General features: G+C 43.6%; 1 protein-coding gene across 1 annotated transcript in view; it reads left to right on the top strand.

Annotated features, from left to right (window-relative positions):
* The first annotated feature begins 7,605 nt into the window (after positions 1 to 7,605).
* GPRIN3 (GPRIN family member 3) overlaps positions 7,606 to 17,141 on the top strand; it is a 76,643-nt gene continuing 67,107 nt past the window's right edge. The window contains exon 1 of the mRNA XM_038398072.2: positions 7,606 to 7,855. The gene's annotated coding sequence lies outside the window, so the exon portion shown is untranslated. The remainder of the gene's footprint in view (positions 7,856 to 17,141) is intronic.

Raw genomic sequence — 17,141 nt, 5'->3', positions numbered from 1 at the left:
CACTTGGCTCTAATGGTACTGCTATCGCATAGCACAATACAGCTGTTTCATATCAGAGAATGCTACCATCTTCCCACTGTAAAGAGAATACATTTCTTCACGTATGCATTGTTTTTAGGAAGGGGATGAGAACCTACATAAGATCATTAAACTTTACTATGGCTAACATTGTGTTTATGGTGCTTTTCAGCACAATCCTCAGTGGGAGTTTTACCTGATTAAGGAGTGAAGGATCAGGCACGCAGTGTGTGCCTTTGGGCTCCTTTCGTTTACTTTTCAAAATATTTGTGTTCATTTTCTTGAACACACCATGTGCTGTCTAACATACTTGGATATAATTATAAGACAGTACTTATTGTTAGGTACCTCAGGAAAAGCTGTACAAAGAACTATTATATAAACACTATTACAAACAATGGACCAGATCTTCAGCCGGTATAAACTGGTATAGTTTCATTACCAACAATGTTATACTTTTAAATTAGAAAAATTCTCAATTATACCATATCCTATTTTTCAATGACAATAAATTCCTTTCATTTCTTTCAGCAGCTTGGTGATACACTTTTTACCTCATATTTCTGGTACCCTTCTATGACAGATATGGCAATTTCCTGCAATATCCTAGACAAACCTTGAATAAGTATAAATATCTTAGGAGTTCATTGTATTAAAAATGCAAATACTCGTGTTATTGTGGGACAGTATGTAACATCTCTAGTGGGGAGACATGACTAATGTAAACCCTAGAACTGTTATGAGCTACAAAGGACTCTCTTAAATGTGCCAAACAAGAATGAACTTTTACTTGAGTGGGTTTCCTAGGAAATACTTGGAAGGAGGAAAGAAACCCATTGTCAGCTGATTACCTGTTCCTAGGCTCCCAGGATCAAAGGCCCAAACTATAAAGTAGTGACTCTCCCATTCATGGGGGTTTGTGTTCTGAGCCAAAGGTGTTATGAACTAGTAACCACAGAAAAACCTCTTATTGAGGTTTAATGTTGGACCACCTGCCAGAGCCCCTGTTGGAGTTGGGTTGATCTCTGGTAAGTTTATTAGCAGGCATGTAATATTTTATTGTTTTTAATAATTTTTCTCTGTAATGCTTTCACCTTAAGAATAAATGTACTGGCTTAGAATTGGCTGTGCACAGGCCTGTTGAGAGAAATTTTGAGCCCTAATACATCATGTTCACTGAGGCCACAACCACCACCCCCATTTCACTTAATTTACACTGACATTACAGGTACTGTTATCCACCCTTTCCTCCCCTCTCATCAGCAATATGGCAATTACACTGTTTATAGTCTCGGAGCAGGAAGCAAAGCACGTCTGTTTAGGCAGTCTGACTTGCTGGGGAACTCCAATTGTAGGCAGGGAACCGTGCAGTCAGGAAAAACCCCAGTAAGGAGGGAGAGAGAGGTGAGTCTACAGCCAAGACAGGTGATGATTCAGGAACCAGAAGCCTAAAAGTGGGTGCCCTGGGTGGACCGGGGGAATCGCAGGTGCAGGAGCCCTGAACTGTGATACCTTCCTTGTTCAATATCCTATATTAGCCTTTAAAACACTATAGACGCTCTGTTGTAACAATGCATTATTATATGTATTATAGTAGTTTGCAGAAGACCAATCAGGATTTCTTACTCAGATGCTCAGAGTCTAACTGGTTGCCATATGTGGGATCAGGAAGGAATTTTCCCCCGGGTCAGATTGACACTGATCTTAGGGGGGTTTAGCTTTCTTCTGCAGCATGTGGGTGCAGGTCATGTGCCAGGATTAACTGTGTATATCTCACTTAATCATTCCCCTGCCATTGCAGAGGCCTGGAGCACTGGTGCACCTCGGTTCCTCCTATTCTCTGCCTGTGGCATGTAATTGCCTAGTCTTCTGTGATCTTGTTTCGATTATTGGGTTTAGTGGGTGGGTGCTGGGTGGTGTTGGCTTGTGCTATGAGGAGGTCCGCCTATATGATTTCGTGGTTCCTTCTGGCCTTAAACTTTTATGACTCTACTATTAGGTCCCTATTGCACTGTGAAAATACATATTAGAAGACAGTCCTTGACCACAAAAACTTTCTGTCTTAAGATCCCAATGCAGAGCAAGCTTGTAAACATGTCCTTAAGTCCATTCCCATACTGGACAGCTCTTAAGCATGTGCTTAAAGTTAAGGGGTATTAGAACTCAAGAAACCACATGGGCTAGACTGTGAGAAGCACTTGAGCATGTGTGTGTTTGCCAAGGACAAGGAATGCTCTTTCCCCCCCCTCCACTTTTGAGTTCCCCATGATAATTTGGATTATATAGTATCCCTCAGTCTCTTCTCTCTGATGTATTAGGGTGGATGTAGTGAGAAAAAGCTCTTCAAGAATATTGGGACTTCAATGATACCAAGGATAGGTAGCTCAAGACTTCCTAAAGGAGTCTTCCTGCATTTTATGTATGCTACTTGTAGGCTATCCCTGTATATTAATTTTTTCTTTTCAAAATTATACTTAGCCCATTTCAAAGAAGGGCAGATTGAAATCCGATAGGGCCTGATCCAAGCCCAGTGAAGTCTGTGTGAGCCTTTCCATTGTCTTTAGTAGGCTTTGGATCAAACCCATAATTTGGAAGGCACAGAGTACATTTAAGAAGTGTGTACATGTCCTTGTATATTTAGCTTTGGATTAAGGTTCCTTCCACATAATTTTGTATACATGTCTTTTTCAATCAGACTTAAGGTTGGATTCCAAAAACGATGTAAGCGTCAGCTATAAATACAAAGATGAAAAATTTCAGTTTCCAAAAAATGCCAGAGTTGGGGTAAGAACAGCCCTTATATCTTTACAGGGCATGTGATTTCCTGCTGTGCACTGAACATAGCTGTAGGAGGGAATTAACTAAGATTTTAAATTTTGAGTTCAAGATGGGTGGGAGAGAAAAGCCCAGTCAGGAAAAAGGAATTGTAGAACTGGAAAGGACCTCAAGAGATCTTCTAGTCTAGTGCCTTGCACTCATGGCAGGACTAAGTATTATCTAGACCATTCCTGACAGGCATTTGTCTAACCTGCTCTTAAAAATCTCCAATGACAGAGATTCCACAACCTCCCTAGGCGATTTATTCCAGTACTTAACCACTCTGACAGTTAGGAAATTTTTCCTAATGTCCAACCTAAACCTCCCTTGCTGCAATTCAAGCCCATTGCTTCTTGTCCTACCCCCAGAGGTTAAGAAAAACAATTCTTCTGTTCTCCCTCCTCCTTGTAACCACCTTTTATGTACTTGAAAACTGTTCTGCCCCCTCTGTCATCTCTTTTCTAGACTAAACAAACCCAATTCTTTCAATCTTCCCTCATAAGTCATGTTTTTTAGACCTTTAATCATTTTTGTTGCTCTTTTCTGGACTGTTTTCAATTTGTCCACATCTTTCCTGAAATGTGGTGTCCAGGACTGGACACATTACTCGAACTGAGGCCTAATTAGGGCAGAGTGGAGCAGAAGTATTACTTCTCGTGTCTTGCTTACAACACTTCTGCTAATACGTCCCAGAATAATGTTCGATTTTTTTCCAACACTTTTACACTGACTCATATTTAGCTTGTGATCCACTATGACCCCCAGATCCCTTCCGCAGTACTCCTTCCAAGGCAGTCATTTCCCATTTTGTATGTGTGCAACTGATTGTTCTTTCCTAAGTGGAGTACTTTGCATTTGTCTATGTTGAATTTCATCCTATTTACTTCAGACCATTTCTCTGGTTTGTCCAGATCATTTCAAATTGTAATCCTGCCCTCCAAAGCACTTGCAACCCCTCCCAGCTTGTTATCGCCACAAACTTTATAAGTGTACTCTATGCCATTATCTAAATCATTGATGAAGATATTGAATAGAACCGGACCTAGAACTGATCCCTGTGGGACCCCACTCATTATGCCCTTCCAGCATGACTGTGAACCATTGATAATTACTCTTTGGGAATGGTTTTCCAACTAGTTTTAAATGATGTCAAAGGGGTGATGGAGAGTCTGCAGTGGAAGACTGGGGATCACAATCACACTTTAGCAGCTGAAAGCCCAGTACAGCAGTTGTTCTCAACCTTTCCAGAGTACTGTACCCCTTTCAGGAGCCTGATTTGTCTTGTGTACCCCCAATTTTAAGCTCACTTAAACTACCTGCTTACAAATTCAGACAAAAATACAAACGTGTCGCAGCAAACTATTACTGAGAAATTACTTACTTTCTCATTTTTACCATGTAATTATAAAATAAATCAATTGGAATATAAATATTGTACTTGTATTTCAGTGTATATAAAGTAGAATAAAAAGTCATTGTTGGTATAAAATTTGTTTGTACTGACTTCGCTAGAGCTTTTTATGTAGCATGTTGTAAAACTAGGCAAATATCTAGATGAGTTGATGTACCCCCAGGAAGAGTTCTGCATACCCCCAGCAGTACACGTACCCCAGGTTGAGAACCACTGCTATAGAGAGTAGCTAAGTTGGGTAAAAGTGAATATAATGCCAAGGGCATCCCATGTGGTGGTAACAAAAATGTTGGTCCAACGGTATATGGGCCTCTATTAAAAATCCAAACAACTTGCAACTTCAAAAAAAATTAGGAAAGCTGCACCAACTTCAAGGTCTGCCACTACTGAGGTACATCTGAGAACTGGGAGACTGCTTGTAGCTGCAAGGTCTACAGGTGCTGAAGGCTGGTTTTTTTTTTTTTTAATATTTTTAAACAAATGCAATCGCTGACAAAGGGAAATTGCATCCTCCAACCTTTCTTCTTTGACAAGTAGGGGAAGCTTCACTGAAGTACAGTTAGTAGCAGCCGGATAAATTTTAAGCCATTTGTTCTGTATAAATAAGGCTGGTCATTTAGCAGAAAACTAGGGAGGAGTCATGCTTTGACTTAATATTTAGGCACATAAGTAAGTGGCCTGATTTTTTTTTTTCAAAATCATTGAGCAAATAAGAGCGGCTGAGTGGTCAGCACCTGCAAATCCGGCCACATTTATCTGTGTCTCTAACTGGATTTAGGAGCCTGACTTTAGATAACCAGGTATGAAAACCTGGGTTGAAATTTTCAAATGTGCCTACGGCCCAGATGGTTAAAGGTATTTAGGCATTGCTGCACTCAGGATTGCAACACCTAAATCACATTTTCAAAAGTGATTTAGGCACTGGAGTCTAAATACCCATTGGCTCCTAAATGCCTAAATTCTTTTTGAAAATGAGATTTAGGCTCCTAAATATATTGGGTATTGCTGTGCTCAGCACAGTGACCCCCAAACACCTTTAAAATCTGGGCCTATATGACTTAGTAGCCTGTGTTTCATTGACTTTCCATGAGAAACAGGCTCCTAAATTACATTAGAAAATTTTACTCCTTGCTCTTTAAAAGTTTCCCCCTCGGTTATTGTTGTACACTTTCCCCTGCCTCCAGGGAATGAGTTTTAGTAGTTGGAAGATTGGAGGGTTAAAATAATGGCTGTTGGCTTTTGATACATGTGTAAAGAATTGATAGTAATCATCAAAAATATATCTTGGATTTCACACTGTTATATAAACCCAGAAAGCCATAGTCTGGAATAAATCCTGCTACATAAATATGTGGTGATGTTTATGGCCACTGATGGGATATAAATAGAACATGCAATTGGAGGGGGTGTAATAAGTGTTCTATTTTTTCTGACTCCCAGATGCCTACTTAACTCATGAGAGGGAGAGAATCAGTACCAAGCCCTAAGGGGTTTTCTGCAGAACTGTGGGTGGAAGCTTTTGTTGTGTGTGTTGAATGCAAATACTTGAATTAATATGGATCAGGGAAATGTGATTTATTGTTCACATCAGAGATGGAACAGACTGGCCAGATCACCTACTCTAGTGTTATGTAAACTTCCATACTGTAACCCCATCTTATAACAGAATCCTTCCTGCTTTTAACCATAAAGCATTTGGGACCCTACCCTCATTTAGTCATAAAGAAAGGGAGGATGGTTAAGAACCCCTTCATTGAGAACCCATGATTTATTTTGTTCCCTGGCAGTGTAGAATCATTGTCTCCGGTTTGCAGTAAATAGATATAGATAGTATTTCCTTCTTCCTAGTAGTATGAAATTCTATCTACAATTTTTAGACCATCTTAAGACCAACTTTTAAATGCAGAAAATCTGCAGGTATGCTTGCCACTACTACAGAGAGCATACCTGTTTTTTCTGGTTCACGACAAGCAAGTTGGGCAGAATTTTCAAAGCAGAGACCAGATTTGTGGGAAAAAGTCGCAGCAAAAGTTGTACCTTTCTTCCCATACACATTTGCCACAATTCTAGAAGTAAAGGGTATAGCTGTGCAACCAAGTTTCTACTTAGATACCTAAATAAACAGCTGTTTGCAGACACACTTTCCTAATTTGCACAAGTAGCCCTGATAAATATTTACAGATGTAATGGATTTTATATGCACAGGTCTCCCTCTTCCCATATAAAAATGGTGGCCTGCTATGTCCACCTGTGTCTGGAATACAGAAAAGAGAGCTAGAGAGAACAGATACTGCTCAGACATAATAGATAGTGCACAGCAACCCTCTGTGAGCACCCTCAGCAGCCCCAGCCCCAGCCTAGCTGCTGCTCCATGCAGCTCTCTCTCTCTCTGTGACATTTCTTGCCAGTGAGGGAAAGTCACTAATCCCTTCCCCACCACCACTGGGGTGCTCCGAAGCCTCCTTTCCCAGGGCTGGGAGAAGCAACAGTGGCCGGTGGCAGCAGGGAGAGGCCTGGGGAGCAGAAGTGGGGCTGGTACGTGCTGGGGGCAAGCTCGCGGAGTGGGAGAAAGCGGGCGGACTTGGGGAGGCAGCACCTCCAAACACATCCCTGGCATTACCCGCCTGCCCAAAGGACGGGGGAAGCGATAGGAGATCGCAAGACAGAGCAAAAAGGCTCACCCACTGTCCCAGCTAGTGGGCAGAGGGGCTCGGTCCCCGCGCCCTTGGGGGTAGATGGCAGGGGTGTGGGGGGGGCAGAGGAGCTTGCCCCTCCCCCAGGGACAGACAGCAGAGGGGCTCGGTTCCCTGGGGCCAGGTGGCAGGGGTGGGGGGGCAGAGGAGCTTGCCCCTCCCCCAGGGACAGACAGCAGAGGGGCTCGGTTCCCTGGGGCCAGGTGGCAGGGGTGGGGGGGCAGAGGAGCTTGCCCCTCCCCCAGGGACAGACAGCAGAGGGGCTCGGTTCCCTGGGGCCAGGTGGCAGGGGTGGGGGGGCAGAGGAGCTTGCCCCTCCCCCAGGGACAGACAGCAGAGGGGCTCGGTTCCCTGGTGGCAGAGGTGGGGGGCAGAGGGGCTCGGTCCCCCCGCCCCATGGGGCAGATGGCAGAGGTGGGGGGCACAGGGGCTCAGTTTGCTTCCCCAGACAGGGGTGGGCGGGGCTGCACGTGCAGCTGGGGGAAGAGCTCCCCCCCCCTTGAATGTAAAGGGCCAGCTCTCTGCTGGGGGGGGGGGGGGGGCGAGCCTGACCATCCCCGGCCGGGCAACGGCGGATCCCACCCGGGGTCGCGGGAGGCTCCGTCGCGCGCCGCTGCCCAGACCCGGGCCGCCCGCTCGCGCCAGCGGCGCCGATCCGCGCGGCCGGCCGCGGAGCTCCCGCCCCTCCCCCGCGGGCTGGGCGGTCACCCTTGGGCTCGCGCTTCCCCGCGCGTCTTCGCCGCTGCCGGTATCGATTTGCCTCGCGGCGGGAAGGGGGGAGGGGGCTCGCCCCCGGGATCTCTGCGGCCGCCCCCCCCGGGAGGAAGCGCTTCCTTTGCTGCGCGGAGGATGGATTTCTCTGCAAGGTCAGCTGTGCCTTCGGCTGCGCTGCAGCGCCTTCCCGGCGGCCTTGAAGGTAAGGGAGGGAGCCCAGGGCCGGGGGCTTGCTGGTGTGTGTTGATTGTACGTGGCCGGTGCTTGGAGTGGTGTGTGTGTCGCTCGGTCCTCGGGTCGGTCCTGCTCCCCCCGTCGCTTCAGTGCAGCCTGGCTTTCTTTGCCACGGAGGGAAGGAAGCCGCCTTGCACCTGGAGGCGCACTCTGCCTGCAAGTTTGATCAGGGCAAAGCAACCCCAAGGCATTGCCATTTGCAGAGGGCCGGGGACGGGCATAATCCCAGCGAGGCGCAGCAGGGGATGCCTTGCCTGACAGTGGAAATCGGGGCTGGCAAATGGGGTGGATACAAAACGCCCGCCCGCCCAAATGCTTTGCCCCGTGCGCGAGAAATAAGCAGCAAAACCGGTCTGGGGAAGGGTCGCGTGGCGGGGCCGGCGTGGGGGATGCGTCTGTTCCCCGGATGGCTGCAGCCCAAGGTTGTCGCTGTGAAGTCTTAAGAGGCTGAAGCGTGGACAGGAGGCGGGTGACCCGGGCAGTTGGATGGGGGACCGCAGTCTGCGTCCTTTTCTCTGTCCGCGTGCAGCACTGGGGAAGAGCCCATTCCCATCCAAAACACTTGAGCATCGTTTGCTAAAAGCTGGTATGCCTTTGGGATTATTCCCCCCTCCAAGGAATCTGGGTCGTGGCTGGGGCTGGAAGAAATGTTTACTACAGCAGGAAGATAAACAAACAGAAGGGATGGGATGCAGGCCCAGATTCATAGCATATTTACACCCCATTTATAGCAGGTGGAGGGAATTGCTGTTGAATATTTGACTCGGAAAATACATTGCAGGCATTTTACCAGATACCAGCTCAGGGTCAAACCCTGAAGTCTTTACAGGGAGTGTGTCTTACTATATATGTCTGTACACTGTCTAGCATAGGACTGCTAAGCAATACTGCCTTAAAAAAATAACAAAATTAGGCAAACCCTGCACTGAAGTCAAAGAAGGCCTTTTAATTACACAGACAGTGTAAGAAGGCAGAATTGTCTTCTCAGTGGCTTCAGTGGGAGTTTTGCCTCAGTAAGGACTGCAGCAATGGGTCCAACCTATTTATTTTTTTCCAGTCACAAGTGCTGCATGTTGTTTTTTTTTAACTTCTCATGTTTGTAATGGTTACCTCTCCATAGTAGATCTGGGCATAGAGACCCATATGAGTCTTGAAAAGATAATTGCTCAGTTTGTTGACTTCAGAATTATTTTGTTTGCTTTTATTTCTGTGGTTTGTCTCTGGGAAGATGTTATGGTTTTTGGTTCTCAAAATGAAATAAACAGACTAGTCAGATGTTTAAAGAAGAGAGGAGAGAAACAAGGTGCTTTGTTTCCATCTGTAAAAGATGGGTTTGAGTGGTAAAAATGAGTTTATAGTTTTGCTGCAGTGTTGCTTTGCTATTCAATAGTGGAGAGTAATTACCCTAGCAACAGCACCGTTGCACAGTACAAATACTTGCCCAGACACAAGTGACGAGAAACAAAACACTCCATATCTTTTTGCGGTGTCATTTGTTTCAAAACCCTTGATTTTTGCACAGATTTTTGTTTTTAAAGGAAGGGTTGGGTGGAATAAGAGTGAGGTGGCTGACAGAATGAGGCTTCACAGCACTCATCCTAAAAGAGACTAGAAAAAAGCCTGTGAGCAGTACTTTGTATTCCCTTCCCAATCTCTGACCTTGGGATGTACTTTTTCCAGGAATGAAAATACATGTTACCCTACCCTTCCCCTTATATTTCTTAAACCAGAGGTTCCCAACCTGTGCACTCAGTGGAAGTCTGCTGAGAGCTGGCTGGTCACGTGACGTTAGCTCTCTTTGTTTTCAGTTGCTAAAGTGAATGAAAAGAAATTAACATTACATTAAATACTTTCCTAATGTTACTTTTTCCTGTAAACCAGTGCTGTAGTTGCCACGCTGTAGTAAAGTGATTGTCGGAGGGTGATGACATTTGTCCATGCAGGAATAGGAGTGGGGATGTGCAAAGGACAATCACTCTGAGATGTGGGCCACGCTGTAAAAAACATTGAGATCCCTGGCTTTGAGCATTACTGCCATTCCGTACCTCAGGGTTCATAAATCTTCCAAAATCCTGCTCCTGCTCCCACTGAAGTCCAATGGCAAAACTCCGGTTGACCTCAAAATCACAGATTGATGTATTAGAATGGGGGAATCACAGTTCTTCACAAGTGAATCTGCGTTTTTTAAATCCCATCTTCTTTGCCTTTCCTGCATGTTTCTTCTCATCTCAGGAAGGGATAACTAACTCTGCCAATGGATTTCACAGATTTGTGAAGCCTGAAGGGATGATTATGATCATCTACTCTGACCTCCTGCATAACACAGGCTATAGAATATTTCCCGGGAGTCCTGCATCTAGCCCGTCAATTTATGGTTCTGCTAAAGTATATCTCTTAGATAGGTATGTATCTTGATTTAAAGACTCAAAGTGATAGAGAACTTAAAACATTCCTTGAGAATTTGCACCAATAGTTAATTACCCTCACTCTTAAAAATTTACGTATTCTTTCCAGTTTGAAATGTTCTGACTTCAGTGTCCAGCCATTGGATCTTATAATGCCTTTGTCTGTCATCTTAAATAGCCATCTGGTATCAGATATTTTCTCTTGGCATGTGCTTATAGATAGGCAATTCAATTACTCTTAACCATCTCTTTAAACTAAACAGATCAAACTCCTTTAGTCTTCCCTGGAAGGTAAGTTTTCCAGAACACACATGTTTTGTAGCTGTTCTTGGAACCCCTCCACTTTTTCCAATCTCCTTTATAAAGTCTGAGTACCAGCACTGTACTCAGTATTCCATTAATGGTCTCACAGATAAAAACACTTTCTTGGTCCTGCTCAGTATTCACCTGTTCATTCATCCAAGGATTGCGGTAACTCTTTCTTTTTTTTCCACAGCAACACAGTGGGAGTTCATGTTTAGTTGGTTATCTACAATGACCCCTATGTCCTTTTCAGAGTCGCTGCTTTCCAGAATAGTTTCCTAGTCTGTAAGTGTGACTTGCTATACATCTAGCTACAATGAACGCTTTGCATTTGGCAATAGTAAAGTGATCTGTTCTCCCCGCATTTCTTCATTCACTGGGGTGTCTGCAATTGAGTAATAACAGAGCACTGCTGTTTTCTTCTCCAGAAGTCAGATAGAGTTAACCAGTGATTTCACTGTCAACACCATCCTCCCATCTTCTCCTTGTAATATTTGTTTCATACATACTTTAAGGTTGTATGGCTGCAGACATTTTACATCTGGAGAAGAAGCTAGGGGTTGAGTATTGATGATGTGCACCTCAAAGCATTGGTTTTATAATTGATTTCATTCATACATGTCTACAGTTGTTGGTATGGTGCTTCCCCATTACGCCGAGCTTCGCTCTTTTCTTGCAAGTGCTATAATTTCATATTCTGCTCTGAGGAAGTTTGTATCTATAACTTATGTTTAATGACAAGTGAATGAGTAGTGGCACATTGAATCTTAATGAAGAGTGGAGAATTACTGCCTTCAGTAAGTTAGTGTCTAAACAGGGATGTGTAATGTATGGGGGGGAGCATTGGTGAACTCTGTATGGCTGTAAAGAGAAGCACAGTCATACCAACCACTAAATGAAGCCCCTCTAGTGTTTGGAGTAACTGAAGACAGTGTTTTGTTATGGATGATTGGATTAGAACTATGGTGTTCGTGGCCAGTTCTACTCAGGTCCACATTCGCTCTAGCAGACTTTAAAACATTAGAAGGGAAGCCAATCTTGGCGCAGGAGAAGAAATCAAGGTATGGATCCTGTGTGAGGAGAGGTAGCTGAGGTGTAGGGGTAGATGTTTCAGAGTAGGTTGGCTGAAACTAGGCGTACTGCAGGATCTGTCAAGGCCTGGGGAAGCCTACAGAGCTTAGGAGCTCTAGTGGGTAGCAGGGAAGCTCAGGTGAGTCTTAAGACTATAGGAGTCACTGAAGAAGCATTACTCCAGCAGTCAGTGTTGGGTTCTGCTGCTATGTAACTGCTATTGCTTCTGCCTTCCCTCTATTCACTTGTGTACATTATATTAAACTCTAAATCCCAGAGCACTCTGCTTCTCCATGAAGATGGGAGGAAGCTGTTTCTCTTCCCCAACATATGGCACAGGGTTGGAGATAAAGCATTTCCAGGTGTCTTCTCAGCACTCCAAAATGACTTTGGGGAACTTCCCCCCTCAGAGGGATTTTAGGAGGGATGGCAGGGAGATGAGGTGTCTCAAGTTCCAGGTGCGGGGATATGGATAGTTTTCCAATTTATGTCACTGACTTCCCAGCTGCTGTAGCCAGGAGCACTCACCTGAAAGGAGACACTGTGGACAATGAAGATTACACTGATACCTGTCCCCTCTGGGGTGGACTGTCTCTACAGTGGTTCTGTGAACCTGGGGAAAGATGGATTATAAGCAGCATTGTGTTTTGTTGCTAGTTCAGTGAAACATGAATGGTGCTTCTCCATGCTTTCTATTTTTGGGGGGTAAAGAACTAGAGGTGAGCAGAAGAGGTTAAGAACTTTGATCTGCTACCACTACTTTTTCTTTTTTCTCCTTTTCTTTCTTCAGACACTTTTGTTGAATGGTTGAGATTCTTGTCCTTTCCGTGTGGAAGATGCAAGCGTTCCTATGGCCTGTCATATGTTGTTGTGGATTGTGGGATCATAGAAGTCAGAGAGGGGAAAAGACTTAACAAGCAATTTAGTCGTATCCCCTGCCAGTGTAGTATAATACATTTTGCTTTTGTATCTCTTTTTATGCTGCTCTGTCTGACATGTCAAAGCTTTGCCTCTTGAACCAGTGTGAATGGTAGTCCATATTGTTGGCCAAGCTAAGAATGAACAATTTACCTCTCAATGAAGTGTTGTATTATTATGTAAAGAGTTTAGCCTTTCAGATTGTCATTAATTGGGCAATTCATTATAATAAATACTTGTCCCTACCAGATATGTTACTTTAGGATGGCAGGTTCTTTTAATGGTGGTGCATAAAGCAGTCCATAGAAGAAATAGATAAAAGTCCACTATTTCATGCTTTTTAAAGCTAACTAGAAATTAATAAAGGTCAACATTTTCTTGCTTCTCAAATAAAGATCACACCAAGGAGTAGGGTTTTTCATTATTTTTTTATTTAGTTAGTTAGTTAGTTAAAGGTAGATCATGGGCATGGTTACTAAATTATGTGTGTGTACCTATAAATGTAGAAGGTTATAATGAACTAATTCAAACATAAGGACATGTAGCTCTGTTAAAAAGATACTTCTTATTTTGCTGGTCTTTAGAAAAAGGAATTTGCTTGTTCTCTCTCATAAATTTACAAGTCCAATGTGTATGTAGTGATGTCTGAGATCACTGTGGCACCTGCTTTGGCTTACCTCCTAAACAGCAAGTGTGTGAGCACAGATATTCTCTATATCTATCTATTAGTCCCTCATCACCACAGTGACTGAATGCCTCCCAAGTATTTAAAAATAGGAAATGATATATGTCAGATCAATTCTTGGTGGAATTATAAAGTTAGTACTACAACAATATTTCTTTGACAATTTATTAAATGTGTGAATTTTTTAAAGGAAATAACAACCTCCTTTTTATATCCTGTAAGAGCAATGGCTTGATTGATGTTTAGTTTTGTGTGTGCACCTGCACCCATGAAGAATTTGTTTCTGCGGGGAAGCAAAGCTGGTGAGGGGGCAATGAATTTTTCCTTTTAGTTGGTTCCGTTAATCTTCTCTCTTGCAGGAGTGAGTTCTGTGATCCATGTCCAGCTACTGGCAAAGTTCTTTCTCTTTCACTCTTGAGCCTCCCCGTATTGGCTGAAGGCATAGATGCTGAAACTAGAGGTGCAGGGAGTGCTGTCGTTGGCTTGAAGTACTAAAAACCCAAATGCATGGTTTCCACCTTCAGCACCCCTACTATAAAAATTGTTCCAGCATCACTGGCTGACACTTTCATCGTTCCAATGGATCACGTCTGCCATGATCATGGTCGGAGAAATGCTCTCTCAGGCATTTAAGTGCAATCCCATGTGTGGTTTCCATACCAGGGCAGAGACTTTTAAGAGGTCTGTTCAATGGAAAGCCAGGGCCAAGGATGGAGCCCAGCTGATGCATTCACAATGACCTGTGTTGCTAAGTGGTTGGGCTCCTGTTTTGTACCCATTGGAGCTTTATTCTGGAAGTGTGGCCTCATTCTTATGAATTATGAGTTGCACGCTGGGAGGTCACACATATATGGATCAACGTGAACAACACTGAGTCTGATGTGATGGGGTTCAACTTTCTGGGAGAGGGAAGGGGGTATTTTTGACACTGGCTCTTTGAGCAACCAGTGACATTTAGCAGTGTAACAGGACTGAAATGCTTTGGACTTTATTAACAATCTGTGGGCAGATACCTTCAAGCATGAGGGACATTACAGAACAGACAAGTCCTTCGAAATACTTTTGGCTTTATTTCCCTCACCTCAGCTTTGCTTGTGCTCAGCTTTAGCCAGCTGCTTCTCCTCCCACCTAGCCCAAGAGAAAGCTGGGAGATTGTGATGTAGAAGAGATGTAGTGCTGTATTCCATCTGTTGCTGTTTCAGTTGTTTCATACTGGTGTTGAATAATGTGTGGGAGAGCACTGAGCCTTGTGGGACTCCAGGGGTGAAAGCTTGGGAGTGGAGAAACAGTTGCCTGAATCTGAAAGGAAAAAGTCATACTTACACAGTGATTTTTGATCTGGAAAAGTTATGCAGGGCAGGGCTATCCTGCTGCTTTGGCAGTGGAAAACCAGGCTTTCTCTGCCTTCTTCAGAACACAGGCATAGAGTTATAGAAATTCCTTCTATCTGAGCCTGTATTACAATGCTATCCCAATATATTTACTGTTTTCACAAGGTAGGTAGGGTCGGCAAGCATTTCCATTATAAACCTGTGCTTTCAGCTATTTGTAAGTGAACAGTAATAAATCACTCTAGGTTCCTGTCTAGATTCTTACATAATACTCATCACAATAGTATCTAGGTTCAATCTGGGAGTCTTCAAGTTGAGAAAAAAAAATATTACTATCAGTTACTATTTTTAAGTTGTAAGAGTAAAAAAACATTACTGGGCTAACCATCTTCTTTCTTTTTCAACTACAAAAGATTGTTTCATTTGCAAACATGAAAGGCCCAGACATGAACTTACTCCTGCAAGTCTTCCCTTTGGGGATGGCTTAGAAGCAGGTGGATTATATTAGTACGTTCTGAGAATGGTAAAGTAGGTCAAATTTGAGGCGTAAAAACCTTGCTATTTTTACTGTTTTTATTTTACTATTTAACCAACAAAATACCCCACATCACAAAAATCGAAGCTGAGGTGCGCAACAGATCATTAATATTAAGGGCCAAATGAGACTTGTTGGTTTCCTCACTGGCGCAGAAGGCAAAAGCAACCTGCTACTTTCAGAATTACAGATATAGACTGAGAGTGAAACTCAATAGGATAAAACAGATAGGAACCTAGAGTGAATTTTTACTGGTGACTTGCAAATCATTGAAAACAGTCTTTTAACACATTGCATTGAGTTCTTGGTTTCATTTTATTTCTTTGTTTTATGACCAGGTGCTCTCTCTGGCCCACTGACTGTTCCACCGTGGATAAATACGTAAATAATCATTGAAAGAGGAAGAGAGAATGGCAATAACTCTGTAGCCCAGCGGTTAGGGTCCCTACCTGGGAGGTGGGAGACCCTTGATCCAGTCCCCGATTCCAATCTCTCTCTCATTACTGATCCACAATAAAGCAGCTTCATCAGGAAAGAGAGGGAGCCCCACATCAGTATAGCCTATTAATTTGAGCACTGTTCTGAGAGGTGGGAGACATCTGTTCAAATCCTATTTCCCATTCTGGCAGAGAGAACTGAACTTTGGTCTCCCATATCCCAGGCAAATGCTGTAACCACTGAGCTAAAAGCTATAAGGTGGGCACCATTACTATCCCCTCCTCCAGCCAGATTTTGAATGGGATACATTCCTATAGGCATGCTCAGAGGCCACCCGTGACTTAGAGCGTGGCATACACATCTTCCCTCAATTCATGAATTGCTCTGAGGCTTAGGCAGGAGATAGGAGTCCTGATGCCTATCATGAGCAGCAGTGTGCATATCCCAGGGTATAAAACCTAGGCACGTAGGGAACTATTACAGCAGAAAATTAGGCACCGAGTGAGTTTAGGCACCTGCAGGATGAAATGGCAGCTGAGTGGGAGTTTTGTGGATTACAGTGGTGCCACACCCCAGGACAGCAAAGCCGAGGCTCCTCTGTTGCTTCCTGGATTACACCTCACCTTCTTACAAGAGACTTTATGACAGGACGAGGTGCAAAACAATGGCAGTAAAGGATGTTTTACTGAAATACAATAATTCCTGGTACTTTCTGGGTCAAAGAAAATTAATTTCTCCCACCCCCATAAGGAGAATGCTTTAGATAGTGTCTCTGAATAAATGTTTTACGTTCATTTCTAACAAAATAAAACCAGGTGTATGTGTGTGTTTTTCATTCTGTTGTACATGTGGACTTTGAACTCGGAAACTGTCCTATAGCAACAAAGACATGCACTGATTGATATTTGAATCGTAGCGATTCAGTTACTTATTAAAGGTGAGCAACTCACTTCTTGTTTAGAGTCAGTGGCCAAATGTTTGAGTTTGCACATTTGTGGCAAATATGAAAGGACAGAGATGTCGGTACCCTGCTGTGTAAACATGGAAAAAGTGTAATCGACTACACTCACGACCCCCTTCAATCTATTAGTTTGAGAGAGAGAAAGCTTTGTGGCTAAGAGGTAGTTTAGTACTGCTTCACACTCTGATCTGTCTGCTGCTGAAGAATGGACACATTTACTTGGATACAACTATTTAACTGAGATGGAGGAGAGGGAAATGCCAAAAATGCACAACAAATATTGCTCACAATGAATTATTTCACCAGTTATAGTCCCCCTGCCTGTGTGCTATAGCCTATCCTCTTGGAGAGACCAACTTTGTGCTTTCATAAGTCTCTTCCACCCCGGACTAATATGATATAAAAAGTAAATGGTGGAAAAAAGAAATCTGATATGTTGCTATTACCAAGTTTCCCAAGTACAAGGAGTAGTTCACATTCAAAAAGACAAAGATTGTACTATTTTAAGAAGGATCCAGCTGCAGGTCACGTTTTTTTCCAACATGATGTCTGTCTGGACTGTAGATAGTAGTAGTTCCAGTTGCTTTCTCTATTCACTTTACTATAC

This window comes from Dermochelys coriacea, chromosome 4, assembly GCF_009764565.3.
Source record: "Dermochelys coriacea isolate rDerCor1 chromosome 4, rDerCor1.pri.v4, whole genome shotgun sequence".
In the NCBI taxonomy this organism is placed as follows: Eukaryota; Metazoa; Chordata; order Testudines; family Dermochelyidae; genus Dermochelys; species Dermochelys coriacea.
The sequence above is the reverse complement of the archived record's forward strand: the minus strand, read 5'-3'. Positions and strand labels throughout refer to the sequence as shown.